Source organism: Triticum dicoccoides, chromosome 6A, assembly GCF_002162155.2.
Source record: "Triticum dicoccoides isolate Atlit2015 ecotype Zavitan chromosome 6A, WEW_v2.0, whole genome shotgun sequence".
NCBI classification, from domain to species: Eukaryota; Viridiplantae; Streptophyta; class Magnoliopsida; order Poales; family Poaceae; genus Triticum; species Triticum dicoccoides.
In genome coordinates this window covers 375,099,012-375,121,453 of record NC_041390.1, presented here as the reverse complement: position 1 = coordinate 375,121,453, position 22,442 = coordinate 375,099,012, and positions in this window count along the sequence as shown.

The window sequence follows — 22,442 nt, the reverse complement described above, 5'->3', positions numbered from 1 at the left end:
ATTCCAACAAGTTGACGCCGAAGTGGGAAGGCCCTTATCGGGTGAAACGAGTCACAAGGCCCGGCACTGTCTGCCTTGAGACCGAAGATGGCATTCCGGTGAGCAACTCCTGGAACATAGAACATCTTCGTAAGTTTTTCCCGTAAGGCGCGGTTGCCGGAACCCGTTCCGGCAACCACCTTTTGTACAAGACTTGCCGCTGTTGCATGTAATCCTTTGTACAAAGCCGGGCACAGATCCCGTGCATAAACAAAACCCCATGTGCTCCGCACAACTTGTCCATTTCATGCATTAGTTCCTTTCTTGCATGCATTATCTGACACTTTGTGCAGCACCTACATCCGGTAAGCAATAACGAGTCGAAGGGCTCCATATCATTATTTTCTCTTCTTTCTTCTTTTTCAACAAAGGAAAAGAAGGTCCCCTCGCACACAAGTTTGCCGGGGGGAAGGAGAAGATTGTGGTATGGACCAGGCGTCGTTCAAGCAAAGTTTTGCCTTGCCGGGAAGCAAACGACAGAAAAGCTAAGTTGCCAAAGTTTGAGAAATCAGTTTTTAAATTTTTGAGTTATCTTCCTCGAACGACCCTGCTTTGTATGGAAAACCTGTGCGCGGAGGAACCAACTCGTGGCTAGTTGCGCCCTTACTTTGTTTCGAGTCCGCTCAACAACTTAAGTGTGTTGCATCTAGTCGCGACAAGGTTTCTTGTCGGAAGCAGCGCCGCCAGTAGGCTGCTGACGTTCCGCACTCAGCGCTCGCGGCTCGGGTGCCTGCGCCGACAAGTTCCCTAGAAGCGTAGGGTAAAAACATACAAAGGAAGGAATCTAGTAGAGGAAATAACATAGCAATTGATAACAGAAATAAAGTTATATTACAAGATAACTTGTCGCAGCTCTAACAGACTGTTTTCATAACATGATTAGCAGCGACAAGGGAAAAGAAGAAATGGGCGGCCTAGTCTACGTGGTCGCCCTCAACCCTCTTGATCTCGCTCACCTTGTCCACAATGGGTGCGACAAGGGCCTTGAGTGCGTCCCGATCGGCGTCTGGCGGCAAGGACTTGAGGACATTGGTGAAGCTGAGGCCTGGATTGCGGAAGGCCACCTTCATCAGCACCTTTTGGAGAACTCCGGCGCAGATTCTGCGCGACTCGTCGGCCAGCTGCTTTGGGATCCTCTCCCGGAGCCGCTGGAGTGCTGTCGCCACGCCCTTGAAGAACAGGCTGAGTTTGGCACTGGGTTGGAGATTCTCGTCGGAGGGATACCCAAAGTCCTCCATCCCCAGCTGCGCCAGCTCCTCGTCGATGACCGCGGCAATATTCACCAGACCCTCGGTCCAGTGCTCCACAGTATCTCTGGATGAGTTCTGGGTAACTGCGATGCTCTCCTGCAGCGCCTTGTCAGCCTTGACCTTCTCCGACAAGGTCTTCTCCCGCTCCTTGGCATTGTCCAGCGTCTGCGTCAGCGTGGCCAGCTTCAACTCCAGGTCTGCATTGGAATCCTTGGCGGCACTGAGCTCCTTGCCCCTCTCAGCGAGAAGACCTTGGAGCTCACCGTGGGCGGCAGCATCCTTCTCACGCTCACGCTTGAGCGCGGCAAGCTCCTCGCCGCTCTTCCTGATGTTGGCCTCCAGCTGCGCCACCTTCTCCTCCAGCTCTTTCTTGGCAGCCTCTGCGATTGCGGCAGCGTCCTTTGCCTCCTTGAGTGCCCCGCCAAGTGCTTGCTCGCGCTCGGCGAGCTCCTCCTCGTAGCTATCGAGGTTGGCCTTCCGCTGCACCAATTCGCCTTCTCGCGTGGACTGCTTCTCGGCGGCCAGCCTTTGTTCCTCCTGAGCTTCGGCCTTCTCGAGAAGGAAGGCCGTGCGCTCCTCGTCGAGTCGCTCCCGCTCCTGTGCCAGGGACCGGAGAGCTTCTTGATTGTGGCCCCGGAGCTCCTCCGCGCGCTTCTCCATGTCAACTCCCTCCTTCGCGACAAGCGCTTCCCGGGAAGCCAGCTTGGCTTGCCGTGCGCGGTAGAGTGACAGCAGCTTCCGCAGCAGCTGCTCCTCCTCAGGCTCGCCACTGCTGCTGCTGGGCGCGTCGACCAACGACAGTCCAGCGGAGGCGAGCACTTCCTCATCGAAAGTTTCCCCCTCGACCGGCGCCCTGGAGCTCGACGCCTAGGGTAGCTTGATGAAGATATCGTCGCCGGCCTTCAAGTAGGCGCCGGGCTGGGGCGCCTCGGAGCCCGGCCCTGCAGTAGCGGCAAAGGGATCGGCGGTCGGCGCAGCGCCTGGCGCTCCTACGGCCTCAGGGTCGTCAGTGCAACCGCCCGACCCGTCGCCGACTTTTGCGGCAGCCTTGGCGGCCTCCTCGCCGGCGGTCTCATCAGCACCGGCCCCTTCTTTGTTGGCGGCGGCATCGTCAGTGCTGCCATGCGCGCCTTCCTCGCCGGCGCCCTCTGTCTCCATTGGCTCAGCAGCAGATGGGTCTGAAGAACGAAGAAGGGAGAAAAATCAATCAAAAATCCAAGAGAAGAAAATCAGAAGAAGAAAAACCCAAGGGAAAGTTTTTGGACAAGTGAATTACCTGTGCCAAGACCTGCAGTTGCGGTTTCGGCCGCCGCAGGATCGACGGTGCTGCCCCTTGCCGGAGAGCGCTCCCTTACCGGGAACTCCTCCCTTGGCGGCGCAGTCGAAGCAGATGGCACTTCGGGACCAGCTTCCGGGCGCTCCTGATATGGCTGCTCTGCTCCTACACGAATCAACAAGCAAGATATCAACAAAGGAAAAAGCACTCATGCGCGCCTGACAGCAGAAAGCTAACTATGAACTTACGCTGGGGGCTGCGCTGGGGGCTGCTTTGAGGAGTGGTTGCCGGGTCCGTCAAGGTGGTCTCGGACCCACCCCCTGCTGACACGGTGGGGTCATCTTCGATGACAATCACCGCGGCCTTGGCCCTCTTCGCCGCTCTCTGGGCCAGCGTCCTGAAAAGAAAGGAGTCTAGATTGAAGCAAGTCAGATACAAGATAAAAACAGCAAGATTGAAGAACTACAAGAGCACCAAAGAAACTTACTCTTCTTCCTCCTCGTCGGAGCTGAGCGTGGAAAGATCGAAGTACGGCCCCCCTCCGGTGCGGCGAGGCGGAGGAGTAGGATCCCTTGCCCGCTTGGCGGGGGCGATGGCGGTGGCCCGGGAAGATCCCGCTCCAGTTGCCGCTGCTGCATGAGGCGCTCCCGCGGCAACATTGCTCGCCGCGGTAGAGCGTGTCGCACATCTCGGCAGCTGTTGACCCGGCTGCCGCCCCGCTACGTCCGCGCCCCTGCGAAGACGCCTTCTTGGTGGGGCCGGGGGCTCCGCCTGCGGCAAGTTTTCTGAAGGCTCGGGCTCTTCCTCGCCGGCCTCGCTCGGCTCAGCTTCAGAGCCGGCAGGCTCCTCCTCGCCAATGAACTCCGCGCGCTCGGCGAGGTTTGCCGCCTCCGCCTCCTCCACAGTGAACCTGAACGCGCCCGCGGCAGCTGCGGCCGCAACCTGTTCCGCCCTAGTGGCGATGCGCTGCAGCTCCTCGTCGGTGGTGTCACGGGTGAGGCTCTTCTGCTCGTCAGCGCGGACCGGCACTTCTTCCAAGTTGTCGAAGAACGCTTGCACGACATCATCCGCATGCTCTTGCCAAGTTGGAACGATTCCGTGTGAATCGCACAACGACATCATGGCGCCGATCCGGTCAAGCGAAGAATTATTGCACAATGGAACGACGCCCCTCGCCAGCGTGAATGGGTGCTGGGGATCGCGTTTGAACAACTCCAGGAGCATTGCATCCAGCTCCAAGACGGTGAAGTTGTAGTTGAGGCCCGGCTGCAGCCTCATGATGTCCGCCGAGTTCTTGAATTCCCAGGCGGGCCTCCCCTCTCCTGCAGGGGGGCGATGCGGCGGCGGAGGAAATCTGCGCCTACAGCGCCTACAGTGAGCCCGGCAAGCCTGAGGCGAAGGATCCTAGTAATGGCGATCTTCAGCCTCTCGTCTTCCGGGGCCACGTTGCTCCAGTCATTGCCGCGCACTATTGGAGCTTGGCGCACAGCGGTGAAGGGCTGCGGATTCTCCTCGACGATCCAGCACCACTCCGCTCTCCACTCCTCCCACTTGCTGTGGAGCTCACCCTCCAAGTACGCCTCCTTCTTGCCGACTCTCGAGATCCAGGCGATCCCTACGGCAAGCGGCTCTCCTCTCTCTATCCGAGGTATGAAGAAGTGGCGGAAAAGGGCAACATTGGGGTGGACTCCGACAAAGTTTTCGCACAAATGTGCGAAAACTGCCATGGTAAGAACAGCGTTGGGGGTGAAATCAAGGAGGCGGAAGCCGTAGGTGTTCATGATATCGCAGAAGAACTCCGAGAAGGGCGGGCAGAGCCCGCAATAGAAGAACAGCGCAAAGAATGGGTACCCGTTTGAGCCAGTTCCGAAGCAGCGGCCGGGAGTACCCTCGTGCGCGGATGCGCCCGCGTCTCCGTCGCCCAAAAGAGGTAGAAGTACTCCCTCAGCTCCTTCACGCCGAGCTGGGGGAGAAGATCGCCCGCTCCTTCCGCAGTGCCGCGAGCCGCTGTGCCTCGGCCGACTTCACGCCCTTTCCCTTGTCGGCTTTCGGAGCCATGGCGGAGGTGGTGGGCGAGGTCGATGGCGCTGGTGATGCTGGTGGCAATGGGGGGCGGAGCGCTGCTCTCTCGGCTTCGAGAAGAAGGGGGGGAGCGGCGGAGGTTCGTGAAGATGGAGTAGTAGCAACCAGCAAGGGGGAACGAACTGCCCCTGTTTCCTCTGCTTATAAAGAGGGACGGGGCGGACGTTTCGCCCTTCCGAATAAAGAACCACCCACGATCTCTCCCACGACGCCGCATTCAACGCGTGCCGTTAGGGGAGAGCGCGGTGGATACTGAGCGAGATTCGGCGTGGCCCAGTTCGCGTGTGCCCGTGCCCTGTCTTGGGCCTGGCCCAACAGCGCTCGGCACCGTGTCTGGCCCAGGCCCGGGGGCTCCTGTCGGTGTACTAGAATAGGGGTACCCTAGTACCCCGAACTTGTGCACGGGCAGTTGCAGCACCCCGCGGCAAGGCTTGCCGGGCGAACGCCAAGATCCTCCGTGGTTCCCTTGGAACCATTCAAGAACAAAGTATTTAAGATCAGGAGACAAGGCCCCGGCAAGAGGAGCTTGCCGGGAAGGCCAACCAAGGCACTCCAAGGAACTTGCTGCGACGCGCCACGCGCTCCGGCAAGGCAACAAGGCCCTGGCAAGAGGAGCTTGCCGGGAAGACCAACCAAGGTACCTCGAGGCCTGGTGAGCGGCAAGCTTCCGGACCCGACAAGATAACAGCAGCGGCAAGGCACTTGTCGCGGCAGGCGGCCACTCTGTGCCCACGCTCCAGCGCATCCACCAACGTGTCGCTCTGGGGGCCTCTCCAGGCGCGCGTGGCGGGAGGCTGTGCAGCCAGCGGTGCGCAGTGGCATGCGAAGCTGACAAGATCGCCATCGTGGCGAACAGTGGCGCCCCTAACGGTCCTTTTCTGCACTGTTCGGGCGACTCAGATGGGCATTTAATGCCCTTGTCCCCTGCCGTCAGGGTTAGGTAGGGTGCACTGTACAAGTAACTGTACCAACCACCTCGCTTTTTACATTTGTACCCCTCTCTGCGTTGCCACCTGTCGGTGACCCCTTTAGCGTATAAAAGGAGGCCCATGCGCAACGTAGAGGAGGTTCGACTCATTCGTAAGCCAGAAAACACTTAGCTCTTGCGAGCAAGAACAGAATACAACCAGACAAGCAGCAGTAGGAGTGTTATCTCTCCGGAGAGCTCCGAAGCTGGGTAAACTGCTCGTGTGCTTCGCCTCGATCTGCTCTTCGTGCGACCTCCGCCCCCCGCCGAACCGAAAGGGGCCCGGTCCGCCGGTCGCATAGGTGTTCGTGGATCAGTTTCCCCGACACTCTCCGGTAAGTTCTTGTATTGCTATATCGAGTGTTTAGAAAGTGTAGAATGGATGATGTAATTAAGGATACCGGCATCACTCCACCACCACCTCCTACGTCCCAAAAATAAGTGTCCCAACATTCTACTAGCTCTAGTACAAATTTGTACTAAGCTCAAGACACTTATTTTGTGACGGAGGGAGTATTTAACAGCAGGTCCATGAATTATTATGTGAGAAGTACAAAAAATACTACTGGTGAGAGTTTATTTAAATCACGACGTTTGAATTGGGGTCAACCCCTGCCACCATGCTCCTACACGGCCGGACACCATGCCTCCTTCCCCCAGTGAGCAACCCCCTCCTTTCCACACCCCGTGGCAAGAGTTAGTTTGGTCAGAAATTATTTGCACTGAACCTGTCCATTGTTGTACCTGTGAGAGTTGAAATTTTGTTTTATAAGTTTACCATTAGAGCAATTTTGATGAACCGTGGGAGCTCAACTAGCTGACAAAAAATCTTTTTCTTAGTACCTATTTGATACCAGGTGGCATTGTTCTTGTAAGAGGTTCAAAGATTGTAGTGATCTAGTGGAGCAAGTCTAGCTTCTTTTTCAGTTCAGTTCAATTTCTCAATTTCATTCAATTCAAGCCTTATTGTAGTGTAAAGTTTAGTTGGTGGCATTCGTGCAGCTGCCAATGCGGTGATGGCAATTCTTGGCCTGCTTGTGTTTGATCAAATGACAAACAGAATTGCATCATCGAGCTCTCTGTCATTTTTCATCTCTCATGTGAGTGGGTGTGGTCAGTGGCCAATGAAGCATTAAGAGTTCAAAGTACACAAAGGAAAAAGGTTCAATTTTCAAAACTTTAAGAGTTCAAAGTACACAAGAACATAAGTCCACTATGCTTTGCGTCAGATATCTGATATTTGTGAGGGGAACTTCAATTTTTTTTAGTTCAACTTTTGAATGTGTTTCAATTCGTCTACTTCCCGGTCGTCCTGTGTTAGCTAGGTCAGTACTAGTGTTGAGCAGTACGACAAGTAGCAGTACTGATCAGCACGACTTACACAATACTATTACTGATCAGTAATATTCTTAATGTTAAAAGTAACATCCATATAGGAAAAATGCTTCTATTTAACACACATTTTTTTTGGAAAAAAGAGCACTAGTACTGATGAGTCGTACTGGCAAGGATGCTGTCTACAATTCTGAAATTATTGTTGAGTCGTACTAGTACTATTATTGATGAAAATGGGAAGCAAGTGTCACATGAATCCTCAATTAAATGGGAAAGCAAGGTGATCCTCGCTCCTTCAACTCCACTTCGTCGGTGCTGTCAGTCCGCGGAAGTAGGGGCGGCGTGTTAGATAGGTGCATGAAGAAAGGTACTTTATTTGATTTAGTTCTCTCATGATGCTTGTGTATTTCAAGCCTCTAAGTTGCATCGCAAATGGCCAATAGTAGGATTTTTTTTCAATGCTTTTATTGGAATTTTCAATGTATAGTTGCATTTCTTTTGCATCTCCTCACTGATAGTAGAACCCCGCTGCTACTTCTTGGTGGGAAACGTTTGACATGTATGTCACTGCCTAGTATCACAAATATCCTAGCTAATAGATCATGATTTTCTCTCTTTTTCCTATGTCTCTTAGTGTGTTACCCCTTCCTCTTTTCATAAAGTGTATTCTGAACATCAGATGCTTTCAAAAATGTGTCGTGCAAGTTCAAGTATAGCTGCTGCAGGAGTTCAAAAATCTGAACAGCTTAAGCTCAGCCCAATTTCAAGAACGGTTTCCTTCATAAATTGTTTGAAGTTTGTGATGCTTGAGCACAGCACCAGCCACATTGCGTCCCTGAACTGCCATGGGCCTCCTGCGGCCTCGCTTCTTCCCCTGCCTTCTGCCCGGGCGAACCCATTTTCGTCTTCCCAGGCACAGCCGCGACCTCCTTCTCAGTCGCGGCCCTCTGTCCACCTGATTCCATCCAAGAATCTTCTTTTTAGTGGTTGTGCTTATGCCTAAATGAATGGCATATGTGTCTCACAAGTGGCTGGGTTCATGCCTGAATGGATCCTATTTGTCCAACTTACTGATACTTGTATTTATTTTGTCCTAAAAAATTAGTTAATATATGTGATTTATGTATCCTATGATTTTCATCATCATACATGCTTTAAAAAGATTTATGCTGAAATAATGCGGCTGTAGTAGGATAAAGAGCATCCAAATGGATACAAGGTCAGGTAAATCAATTACCACTGAGCTCTAAGTTCAGAACATGGACAATCACCATGAGAATAAACCCTTTTTCTTCCATGTGAAGTATTACCTTTCAAGTATTGAAACATCAATTTTCTTGTAACTGTTAGTACTGATATGATCATTTAATCTTTTCTCTTATGTTATTAGCCACTGTTTGTTTGCTCCAGTCATACATAAGTATCTTGATTCTTGTTTACCCCTTATTGTAGGATGATTCCCTTATCTGCAATTTCCATTAGACAAGCGGTCTAGGTCCCAAGATCAGGGAACAATATGGCACTCCATTTGAGGAAGAGGAATTGAATGGATACGAAGAGTATATATTTACTTTTCTTGTAAGTAAACCTGTCATTGATCCTCCACTGCTCAATTAAGGCTCCCCTAGCATGTGCAAGTCCCCTTGTTATACTCTTTATTTATTTCTGTACCATTAGCAATGAAAGCACCACAATTAGGCTTTCAGTTTGCTAAATTGCTCCAGTACCAGTATAAAAAATGTATATGTTACAGCATTTCGTTGAAAAGAAAAACATCAGTTCGAAAACATGGAGCCGCCGCTGCTATACTGCTCTACTCATCTACAGCTGGAAACCACGCACTGATAATGTACTTATCTTTATCTACAACTGGAAACTACTCATCTACTACTGTAGCCATCAATTTGGAACATGAGGTACTAGGTGCACCAACCCTGCTACAGGGGAACAAGTCCAACGAATTTGAGGAATTGTTTCCTTCATAAATTAGTTTTCTTTTGGTTAATTTGGTGTTCTAGACAGTATAGATGTACATTCTTATGTAGTACATGTGTATTATATATATTCGTTTCAAGTTCAAAAAAAGATAATAAAGAAGTTCATAAGAGAACCCAGAACATCCGGTAGTTCTGGAATCTGGGAGTTTCGGAGAAAATGATCCAAAATGAACATGGATAGGGTTTTGAATTCAGAGAAGTTGCAGAACAAAAAGGAAAGAAAAACCATGTTTTCTATTGTTGTTATTTTGTGGCCCTCATGGTGTTTACTGAAATGTCTACAACAACTTAACGTGTTTTCTTTTCATGTTTCTCTTTTGTTAAAATGAAGCTAGGGTGTTGTACTATATAAGAGTTCAACTTTTACTTGATTTTTAGTTCAATTTTTCGTTCTTTTCAGTACATCAACTTTAATGTGCAGAACATCATAGGAAATCCTGAAAAATTATATGTGCACTCTATGTATTTTCTTATGCTTACAAGAATTCAGCCCTGTTTGCTTATGTATTCTACTAAACTAACCATGTTATTGAACTTGTGTTGTCTCTAATTCTGAACTTGTGTTCACTCTTATGTATTATAGTGACCATGGATGTGCCCAGTGAAGGACAATGACAGGCAAAAAAATACTAGTGTAGCTTCTTGCTTCCTCTTCATATTCCATACCGGAAAACATCCTTCGCCCCTCTGTTTTCTTCAGTAAGTTTTCATTAAAAGATCTCAGACTAGCAAGTAGAAGTTCGACAAAAAGGATCGACATTAGTTCAACCGCAGAAAGAGAAAGAAGTCCAGCGCAGGAGGAGGCGACAAAACATATTGAATCAGTTAAACTTGATATTTAGTTCATCTTCTGTGTTATAGACCAGTCACTTGTACTTGTTGTCAAGCTGCCTGCAAATTTGTTATCGTTGTCTATTCATGTGTGTTCTTGTCAGGTCCTCTGCAAGTTTGTTATCAGTTCATGTGTATTGTGTCCTCTTTGTCAATTCATGTGTTTTCTTATTTGTCAGGTCGTGTGCAAGTTTGTTATCAGTTCATGTGTATGTGTGCTGGTAACCATTGTTATTGATGCTAGCTATCGATCAGACCATTGTATTACTGCAGCTGCTCTATGTAATTAGTCCCTTTGTTAGGCGAATCTCATACTATTTGCTGGTTTTGGCATTGTAAAAACACAACAATTTGAAAAATTTAAAAAGTAATAAGTTCAACACAATGTCGAAGATAAATTTGGGAAAAAAGCTCAAACAAAGAGAAACCCCTCAAAAATTCAAATGATAAAAGTTCAAGTCGCAAAACAAGAGAAGTCCAACACATCGTTGCAAAAAAGTTGAGTTCAAAAAAATAAACACATAAAAATTTTCTTTCAAAAAATATGATTAAGTTCAACATATAAACCATGCAAAGTTCGGAGACTAATATCGTGTATCATTGAAACGTTACAAGGAAAATCATATACCGAAAAAACAGAGTAAAAGTCTAGTCTATGAAAACATGCTTAGTACAAATTCATACGGACATCTGTTCAAGTAATCTCTTTTTGGACCTTTCAAATTTACTCTGTGAAAAATAAATCAGTACGGACATGTACATTGTTCAGTACAAGTACTCTGCTTTTTTTGACGGAAAAACATCATGATATGTCTCACCGTATTCAAAATTACTCATCAACGATTGCGAATTTGAGAAAACGTTCAACATGACTAAGTTTCGCATTTTTATAGCTATCCAGCGGTATATTATTTGCCCTATTTCGACAAACTGTTTAAAAAAATTGCGTTCAAAATCAAATTTGACCGTATTCGAATTTGTTTTTAAACCGTAAGGAATTAGAAAAACATTTCTATACGAAAAAGTTGCACATTGTTCATATCTTTCCAACGCCGTATCATTTGCATCAATCCGACAAACCGTTTGCAAAAAAACGCAAAAATACGTTTCGCCCAGAATTTCACCGTTTTTCAAATTACTTTTAAATTGTATATAATTTGAAAAAACAGTACATATATGTAAAATGCGGATTTTTACCAGCTTTCCAATAACATCTTATTTGCTCAATTCCGATAAACCATTTGAAAATTGAGTCTAAAATATGATTTACGGTTTTGGTTTTGAAAAACATGGTTTTTTCAAAACTGCTCTTAAACCTTGATGATTTTGCAAAAAATTCCTATATATTTGTAATGTAGATGTCAAGAGCTTTCCAACAATATATATTACACGCCCCATTCCGACGAAAAGACGATCAGTTCGACGAGATGAAAAATATCAGTACAACCGCCTGGAACCGTGAGTTCAAGTAGGGTAACAGAATAATATTCTGTTACGCGAAACAGAATAGCCCAGATGTGTGTGTGTGTATATATATATAACTAAAATAAGCATCCAATTACATAAGTGACTATACAGATCATTCGCACACCTCAATAAACAATTGCATGCATTCTAAAGTAGGAGAAACGATCGTCTAGTCATCTACTTCTTGAGATGCTCCCGCCAGTGCTCTGTGGCTCGATCCCTCGTCTGGGGCAGGAAGAAGACACTTCCTCATGTCAACGATCCTCCTGTACATCTCGTAGCTTGTGTACGCGTCCTTGGCCGCGTACTTGACATGTTGTTCATCTAGTCTCTCATACCACACACTGTGCCAGACGTTCTTGTCCTTCTTGCTCTCATTCTTCATCTTCATGTAGTATGGGTCGATGATGGCCGAGGCGAGGTCAACCAGGGAGTTCAGTTTGTTTTTGTCGCTGCCCGAGACCTTGTAGTGGTGCTGGATGTTGACCAGATTCGGGCATTTCAAGCCCAAAACCTTGAGCGCTTTTAGACCATTGGTGGTGTCCACCGTAGCGAAATTGTAGTCGGAGCTATTGATAAACCTGGAGAAATGCTCGCAAGGCCTTGTGGCCAGGTGGTAGTGGTAGAGGAGGACGTCATGTCGCACACACAACTGGGCGACGACAACCTTTTGATCGTGACCGGCACAACCGATGGTGTACTAGAGGTCGAAGTGAACCACTTGGTACTTGTGCTCGGCAAGGAACTGCTCCATATTTTGGATGGAGCTCTCCACCGAGACTGTATCGTTTGTGTACACCACCAAGAGGGCCTTCCCCCTCACGTGGGTGTCCACTACGTGATGTGTGGTGAACTGCTCGCCGTTGTCGTTGTCGGCTGCTGGTAGCGCCATTGGAGCCACGGGGATCGCCATTGGAACCGCTCGATGTCCTCTTCGTATGTGTCGGTGTGCTTATTGTGTCGTGTGACGCGAGAGATGAAGGTAAATGGCTGCAGGAATAAATGGGGGCCGGGCGGCCTGGATTCTCTGCGTGTCTGCATGGCAGTTTTTGCAGCGGGTAACTGCATTGTCGCGCCGCGCCTGGAGTAACCGCATGCACACGAACGTGTGTGATTGTGTATCGGCCCCAAACACTGGCAGCACGCGTAGAGGGACGAGGGCAGAGCACCCGGAGGGATGCGAGAGCAAAGCGCGCGCGGAGGGATGCGAGCAGAGCACGCCGCATCCGCCTCAACCGCAAGCAACCACATGCATAGAGTAGTTGAACACGCAGGAAATGGTCGCCTACAAGTCGGCCGACAGTTGCGTCGCTACATATAGAGCGGACGTGTGCTACAACCTCGGTCTTGGTCTATAGTCCCCTTTATATTCTGTGCCATACTTTGCCCTCAAATTTAACCAACAAAATGTTAGATGTTACAAAAATTATATAATTGAAACTATGTTCAAATACGAATCCAACTATATAATCTTTGGCGACATGCATTCATATTTTATTAGTTAAATCCTACTTATAAACCAGGACAGCGGTATAGTAGGTAATTAAATCACAAACATTTTTTATTAACCGTATGTGTATGTGGCCTTTCGTCCTCCTCACGCACGTCTTGTCACCCCGCTGCCGCAGACAGCTTACAGCGCAAGCTTGTGTAGTGCGCGGGGGCGTTCTTTTGGCCAAACGGTGGCTTCAATGAATTGTTGGCGAGCCCTTCCCGCTCAACCTCGCAGGTTCCCACGCAAGCTTCCCGCCCGACTCGGTGAAATCCCCCAAAATCCCAATGCTTACCGGCCTGCTATATAAACCCTCACGGCCGGCGAGTCCTGCGTCGCATTTTCCCCTCCCTCCATGTATCTTATCTCCTCTGCTTCTCCCACAATCACCAATCGCTCAGCAACTCCGCCATCATCAAAGGGCAGCTCCATCTGGGAGGCTACACCGCGGCGGCGGCGCAGTCCCTAGCTTACTGTAGTGCGTGTGGAGTCCCTGTTGGGTGTGCGCGGAACACCCACCACACGCTCCGCCTCCGCTGCCTGTCGGCAGCTATTGCTGGCTGCCATTGCCGCCACACCACCATCGGAAGTTAGGGCCATCGCCCACTCCACCACCGCCACCCGAAGGCGGGAGGTGGCCGTCGTGGCCGCCACCCCACCATCGGGCACCATGGCCATCACCCGCTCCGCCACCACGGCCCAAAGGCGGGAGGTGGTGGTCGTGGTCGCCACCCCATCGTCGGCCGCCGTGGCCGTCAGCCAACCGTCAACCGCTAGGCTCATCACCCGCTCTGCCACCGCCGCTCGAAGGCGGGAGGCGGAGGTGGATACCCGCACGTGCGTCAGCGACCTTGCGCGCTACACCGAGTTCCTGTGGGAGGAGGAGGAGCGCCTCATCAAGCACGCAAAGAGCCTTACCGCCGCCGTGGCCGCGGCACACGCCGCCTCAAAGGCGAGGAATCAGCAGATCCATGAGGAGAACCACCGCTTCCAGAGGGGTCGTTTGGAGCGACAAAGGGCATTCGAGGTGAGTGTCACTAAAGGTGCAGAAGTGGCAGGCACCATATTGCAGTTGTCTAGCTTGTCGATAGGCTCCTCCTCCTCTGCCTCTTACTGAACACGCTCGGCAGAGGAGAGGCTGTCGGAAGTAGTAAAAATCTCCTCCATAGTGGTAGTAGTAGTATTTAGGGGCTATTTTGTTCAGTTCATCTGACTATAGATGTGGTGGAACTGTACACCATACTTAAAATTAGCTAGTATATAAAGTAGAACTAGTTATTTTAGTATGTGGTTGGCAACAATTGGTGAAAAGTTTGTTCGGCTCTCAAGTTGAACTATTTGTATAAAGAACCACTGCTTAATCTATGAATGAAATATATGCTTAATTAATGAATTTTAGTTGCAAAAATTAGATACTGCTAGTGATTTTTAGCTTCATATTTTGACAAATCGCGGTGTTACAAGGTTGAGAAATGGCAATGTTACTAGATCAACAAATGTCAATCTTTCGAGTTTGACAAATGGCAACATAGCTAATATGACAGATGCAAACCTTACCAAATTGTTTGTAAGTGGTTGCACATGTGTCATCCAAAAAAATCGTTTGCGTTGAAGAGATGCACAAATCCTGCTCTCACTTTGCCAGTTACTTAATGCTTTTCCTGAGCATCCTCTTAAGAAAAATTAAATACTTGATATCTTCTATAATGGACTAACTGATACTTCTAGGGACTTCCTAGATAGTTGTGCTAGTTGTGTTTTCAGGGAACGAATTGTTGGACAAACTAAAGAATTATTGAATAATATATTGAAAAATTATGATGATTGGACTCTTCCTGAACCACCGGCTAAACCCACTCTGAAGAAGAGAGGTATATTATATCTCAGTCCTGAAGATATGCAATAGGCAAAGAAATCTATGAAGGAAAAGGTATTAAAGTCGAGGATTTTAAAAATTTACCTCCTATTGAAGAAATACATGGGCTTAATACACCACCGCTGCCTAAGGTGGTAGAGATAAATTCTCTTATGAAGTTCAATTATAATGACAATCCTCACAATATGCATCCTAGCCAATGCCTTTATGAGTTTGAAAATTATATCAGAAAACAAGATCACTTCAATGCAAATGTTATGAAACAATTGAAATACAATTCTGATATGATTTCTCGCTTGAGTGACTTGTTATTTAGAATATCAAATTATATTAGAGGTGTTGGAAAGCATGCTTCTATGGTTCAAACTCAGTTAGAACAAGTTGCTAAATCTCAAAGAGAGTTGCTTGATGAAATGAATAATAATATGCATGACTTTGCTGTTAGAGTTGCAACTAGAGGAGGTAAAATGACTCAGGAACCACTTTATCCTGAGGGACACCCTAAAATAATTGAACAAGATTCACAAATAGCTAACACTAGTGCACCTAGTTCTTCTAAAAAGAAAAAGAAAAAGAAAAATGATAGTACTTTGCATGCTCCTAGTGAACCTGAAATAGAGAAACCTCCTGACAATGATTATGAAGTTTTTATCTCTGATGCTAAAACTCAGTCTGGTAATGAACACTCACCTAGTGATAATGAAAAAGATATTGCTGATGTTCATGAGGACACTCAACCAAATAATAAAGAACCATACAATGATGTTGAGATAGAACCACCTGTTGATCTTGATAACCCACAACCTAAGAATAAAAGGTATGATAAAAGAGACTTCATTTCTAAAAAACATGGTAAGAAAGAGAACCGTGGGTTCAAAAACCTATGCCTTTTCCACCTAAGTCAACTAAAAAGAATGATGACGAATAATTTGAACGCTTTGCTGAAATGTTGAGGCCAGTCTTTTTGTGTACTCGCTAGATTGATATCTTGGAAATGCCTCCTTATGCAAAGTATATGGAAGACATCATCACTAATAAGAGAAAAATATCGGCAGCTAAAATCTCCACTATTCTTGCTAATTATACTTTGAAAGATGGAGTACCTAAAAAACTTCGAGATCTGAGAATACCAACTATACCTTGCTCTATCAAAAAGAATTATGTGAAAACTGCTTTGTTTGATTTAGGAGCTGGTGTTAGTGTTATGCCTTTCTCTTTATATAAAAGACTTGATTTGAATAAACTCACACCCACTGAAATATCTTTGGAAATGGCTGACAAATAAACTGCCATACCTATTGGTATTTGTGAGGATGTGCCCGTTGTTGTTGCTAATGTTACTATTTTGACTGACTTTGTTATACTTGACATGCCTGAGGACGACAGCATGTCGATTATCCTTGGTAGACCCTTCTTGAATATTGCAGGGGCTGTTATTGATTGCATTAAAAGCAAGGTTACGTTTCATATCAATGGTAATGAGCATACGGTACACTTTCCGAAGAAACAATTCCAAGTGAATGGTATTAATGTTATTGAAAAATCTCCGACAATCACTATTGGAAGTTTTCAAATACCTCTACCTACTGTCAAAAAGAAATATGAAATGCTTATTGTTGGGGACATTCATATCCCCATTGAGGTAACTTAGTGATTTACGAAAGTTCTTTGGTTTCATGCTAATCAAAAGTGGTTGTTAATAAGACTTGATCAACCTTATTAATGGATCATTTTTGAGCAGTATGAAGTTGATGAATTTAGTAAGAACTACTTTCTATCCCTAGTTTTTATTCTATGTTTTTATTAGTTAAATAAAATAAAATGACATGTTTTTTCTATTTTCTGATTTTCCTGTGCAATAAAAATGACCCAAAAATAAAAGTTCTCAAAATGGCCTGAAAATTTAATACGATTTTTTCTGAATATTTCTGAATTTTTGATGCAAATAAGATCAGAGGGAGGTGCGCCTGGTGGGGACAACCCACCTGGGTGCGCCAGGACCCCCAGGCGCGCCCTCGTGGGTTGTGGTCCCCACGTGGGCCCCCTCACTTATCTCTTCATACCACATCATCACCTACCTCCAGAAAAAAATCTCCATTGCTCCACGTATTTCGATCTCTTTGCTCAAAGCTCTATTTCCGAAACTGTTTCCGGGGATTGTTGCTAGGTATGTGACTCCACTGTTTGTCCAATTAGTTTTTGTTTTTGTGGCTTATATTTTGAATAATTAGCTACTCTTGGTGCTGTTATAGATGAGCTTGCATGTTGAATTCTTAGTGTTCTAAGTAGTTTGAATGCTTGCTTTGGCCTCTATGTATCCCAATGAGTAGTTGGTATCATTTTCGTGAAGTTTTGTTGAGAAAATTTTGCAGGCTAATAAATTTCAGAATTTTGTTCATAGGAAAACCATGAATATATTTAGGAAGTTTGGATCTAAGAAGAACTCCAAGGGTGTTATTGGGGAGTCATCTGATAGTGATCTTCATCCTCGAAGGTTGGCGGAGTTACGGCCGTGTGAATGGCCGCACACCCCATTCCTGGAAGAGGCTGGAATCCTTCAGGAGTTCATGCAATATGCTGCAAATGTCGACCTTACCAACTTCATCACAAATGAATGTGAACAACACCAAATCCTCACTAACATCCTTGTTCAAAGATTTACTTTCCTGCCTAGGAATAATCCTCCTGAAGAGAGCTTTGATTTATATGATGAAAACCATCAGATACCACTTACTGAATTTTGTAACATATGCATCATCCCTTCTGATGGGAGCTTAGCCGAGCCTAGGCCGACTGAGTTTGAGGCCTTTTATCGCACTTTGACAGTGGGAGATGAGAGAGGGGTGTCAGCTATCACTGCCGCTGGCTTGCATATTTCTGTGGTTCATTCTTTTCATTGCAAAATGCGTGCTTGCTAGGGAGAACGTGGGTGCGCTCAGCTCACCAGACCTTGCTGTTTTGCGTCGTGCATTAGAGGGCGACAACACTTATAGCTTGGGAGCTATTGTGGCTCGTCGCCTCCACCTTAATAAATCCAAGGGTAAAGTTCATGGTGGGATTTATGCTACTCGTTTGGTGGCTCACTTCGAGATTGAGATACGCCCTCATGATTATCCTATGACCAAGGTTTACCTAGACCCTGCTGCCATGGATCACCACCATTTTACTGATAATAGATCTCCTGACATTTCTTTTCCATATAACCTGGTTTTCAGCATTGAAACCCGTGATATTATTCCGTTGCCTGCTCCTGCTTTGTTTGATTATGTTGCCAGGGGCGGATATGAGATCATGCCTGCGGACATCATCACCTACCGAAACGCTTAGGTTGCTACAGACGAAGAAGAGGAGCCTTAGTAGTGGGATCAGTGGATGCCCGCTCCTCAGTACCCCTAGTACCATCCAGACTTCTCATCGACTACCAAGTTAGGCCAAAAGCCTAAGCTTGGGGGAGTATGTGTTTCCCACCGACATTACATTCATGATTCAGTTATTGATCTTGTCGGTGTTCACACTTTTTCATTGTATGATCCATGTTTAAATTTTATTTTTCTTGCTTTCTTATTGTGTGTTTGAAAAACTTCAGAAAAAACCAAAAAAATTAGTTGTAGCTAGCTTATTTTCTATGCATGCTTAGTAGTAATATTAAAAAGAAAATCCAAAAAGATTTCCTTGTTCTTCTTTTGCTTGTTGGGAGCTCTCCCGTGTAAATAGTTATTCTCGTTTTTGCTTTTCCCTTTTATTTGCTTGCTCAAGAAAACCAAAAACTCCAAAAATATTTCAGTGTGTTTCTCTGAATTTCTTTTATTTTTATTTGAGTCATACCAAGGAGAAGACCACAATGAAAATGTTGAGTGGCTCTCATATGAATAATGGTTGAACTAATAAAGAGCCCATTTTACCTTGTCTTCTCCTATTGAATAAAATGTTTGCAGATTCCAGCTTAGTCCATGGCACTCTTGCACTATTATTATTTTCACATCGTTCGGTCGTGCAAGTGAAATGCAAGAATGACAATATTCGATGAACTGTCCATGGCAGAGAGAAACTGGTATGAACTCGACTTGTTTTGTTAGTGTCAATATGTATAACCAAGTATCCATGATTCAGCCCATTATGATTAAACATGTTTGCAATGACAATTAGAGATTATAGTTTCTCAAGCCATGCATACGTAGCTGGGAGTGGATAATGATTTATCTTGGATATCAACATTGTGTTAAAATCATTGTGATGTAGTATGATGATATGGTATCCTCCTCTGAATGTTCGAGTGGCTTGACTTGGCACATGTTCATGCATGTAGTTGAATCAAAACCAACATAGCCTCTATGATATTTATGTTCATGGTGATCATATCCTACTCATGCTAGTGTCGAATGTTACTTATGCATAATGCATGATCATGATCGTTGTTGCTCTCTAGTTGGTCGCTTCTCAATCTAATTGCTAGCCTTCGCCTATACTAAGTGGGGATTCTGCTTGTACATCATAAACCTTGAACCCAAAGTTATTCCAAAGAGTCCACCATACCTACCTATATGCGGTATTACCCTACCATCCTAAGTAAATTTGCATGTGCCACCTCTAAAAACTTCTAAAAAAATATCCATTTTGTGTGCCTGGATTGTTAATGGAACAACAGGAGGTAGTCGGTATCTTCCATGCTAAGCGGGTTATTCTCAAGTCGAGTGTTTATTCACTCGCCATCGCACGAGAAAAGGGCGGTAATAGGGATGCCTAGTCCCAAATTGCAAACACAAAAAGAGTTAATCTCTCAAATAATCAAACAAAAACTCCCAATGGAGTCAAAACCTTTACTTTTTTATCGCTTGGGAACCGCCACTAGCTTTTTTAGCATGGGAGATAAGATATTGATAACTGATGGTCGTGAAGTAAATGAGAAGGGTGCATGTCTCAAAATATCATTTATCTCTGTTTTAAAAAATTGAGATCTGGCACCTCTGCAAATCACTACTTCCCTCTGTGAAGGGACTATCTATTACTTTTATGTTGTGTCATCACCTTCTAAAACAAGTGCTAGAACCTGAGAGCACAATTGTCATGACTTATGCATTGTGTGTAGCTAATGTTGGGTGCATCATGACTGGATCTTTTCTACCATGAATCACAATGTTTAGTCGCTGCTTGGACTTTGGAGGTGCTCTCCATTTATGTTTTGCAGTCTCAGAAAGGGCTAGCGAGATACCACTATTGTCATATTATATCATGGTTGTTTTGACAACGTGCTGCCGTTTCAGATGTCTTATTATTGCTCGCTAGCTGATTATGCCATTGACATGAATTAATATAATCTTTAGGAGTTATTATCAGCATGGTTAATTATAATGTTGGCTCAAAACTTGGGTGCTGTTTAAGCTTATTTATGCAAACAATAGCAAAAGAGTTTGCAAAAGTATTTCTTTTTCACTTTCAGTTTATCAACTGAATTGCTTGAGGACAAGCAAAGGTTTAAGCTTTGGGGAGTTGATATATCTCCAACGTATCTACTTCTCCTAACGCTTTTCCTCTTGTTTGGGACTCTAATTTGCATGATTTGAATGAAACTAACCCCGGCCTGACGCTGTTTTCAGCAGAACTACCATGGTCTTGTTTTTGTGCAGAAATAAAAGTTCCCGGAATGGAACGAAATTTTGCGAGGAATTTTTATATAATAAAAGAGAATTTCTGGAGCCAAGACCTACCGAAGGGGGGCAATTGGGTGGGCACAACCCATCAGGGCGCGCCCCCCTCACCAGGCGCGCCCAGGTGGGTTTTCCCCACTTGGTGGCCCTGCAGACCATGATTCCAACTCGATAAATACCTATTTTCCAGAAAAAAAAATCAGGGAGAAAGAATTATCATGATCCACGAGACGGATCGACCGTCACCTCCTGTCCTTCATCGGGAGGCCAGATCTGGAGTCCCTTTGGGGCTCCGAAGAGGGGGATCTTCATTCTTCATCATCACCAACCCTTCTCCATCACCAATTCCATGATGCTCCCCACCAGAAGTGAGTAATTCCTTTGTAGGCTCGCTAGTCGGTGCGGAGTTGGATGAGATTCATCATGTAATCGAGTTAGTTTTGTTAGGGCTTGATCCCTAGTATCCACTATGTTCTTAGATTGATGTTTCTATGACTTTGCCATGCTTAATGCTTGTCACTTTAGGCCCAGGTGCCATGATTTCATTCCAGAACCATTTATGTTATCACCATTATATCCATGTTCTAGATCCGATCTTGCAAGTTATAGTCACCCACTACATGTTATGATCCGGCAACCCCCGAGTGACAATAGCCGAGACCACTCCCGGTGATGACCGTAGTTTGAGGAGTTCATGTATTCACCATGTGTTAATGCTTTGTTCCGGTTCTCTATTAAAAGGAGGCCTTAATATCCCTTAGTTTCCAATATGGACCCCGCTGCCATGGGAGGGTAGGACAAAAGATGTCATGCAAGTTCTTTCCATAAGCACGTATGACTATTTACGGAATACATGCCTACATTATATTGATGAACTGGAGCTAGTGCCGTATCGCCCAAGGTTATAACTGTCTCATGATGAATATCATCCAACAAGTCACCGATCCAATGCCTATGATTTTATCTTATATTGTTCTTGCTAAGTTAGTATTGCTATCATCACTGTTACACTTGCTACCAAATTACTGCTATCACTGTTACCGTTACTGCTGCTACTATTATCAAAACTATCATACTGCTTTTCTATTGATCACTTTGCTGCAGATAATTAATCTCCAGGTGTAGTTGAATTGACAACTCAACTGCTAATACCTTCAAATATTCTTTGGTTCCCCTTGTGTCGAATCTATAAATTTGGGTTGAATACTCTACCCTCGAAAACTGTTGCGATTCCCTATACTTGTGGCTTATCAGCAGCCAACATCACATCGAATGATTTGTTGCTCATCCGCTCGGATGTCTTCACCTGAAGAAAGGTGACCATAGCTGAGAATACAGACAACTTATTTCCTTGGGTGACAACCACGTTGCATAATTCCAACATGGGGGGCCATCATTTTTCTTCTGCGGGTGAAAGTTCACGAAATGCACGAGCATTTCATAGCATTGTTTCAATGTTGGTCAAACTCACTGGCTCCGCCACCACCACCTCCTCCTCCTCTTCCAGCGGAGCATCAGGTAGATCAAGATGATGATATGCTGCTTCCACATAGTTAGTAACATTGACGTTCACAGCTTCACCATGATGAACCACCTATTATATGTGACCGACATCCCACACAAGTTTAGATGATTTTGCACAGTTGACTGTGGTCTTGTAACTGAATTCATACAACTGCTACACGGGCAGAGCACATCTGATTTTGGACCACCGTACTCAGCTCTGATAAAGTTCATGAAGTTTTCAACCCCCTCGACATATGCAGTGGAGAATCTTCGAGCAGAAGTTATCCAAGTCTTGTCCATCTATTAGACATACAAATTAGTTATTCTACTAGATATTGCAGGAAAAACATATATGTTTTTTTATGAAGTCTAGAAAAAACACCTAGGTCGATGTCTCAAGCTATGGCAAGATATTTGGACAAGAAGATCTAAGTAATGAAATATATGTAAAGCTAATTCAGCAAACTTATTTGAGTGCCAAATTATGGCACGCTTGAAAGGATCGAGAAGAGGTGTCTAGAGGGGGGTGAATAGACTCTTAGCAAAGAAAAGTAGCAGTTTTAGTATCTTTAAGTTGAGGTGGAGTTTTAGCACAAGTTTAAACATTCACAATACATTTCAAGCAAGCATGACAAGAGTATATGAGCAACGGAAAGTAAAGCATGCAAGTTGCAAGAAA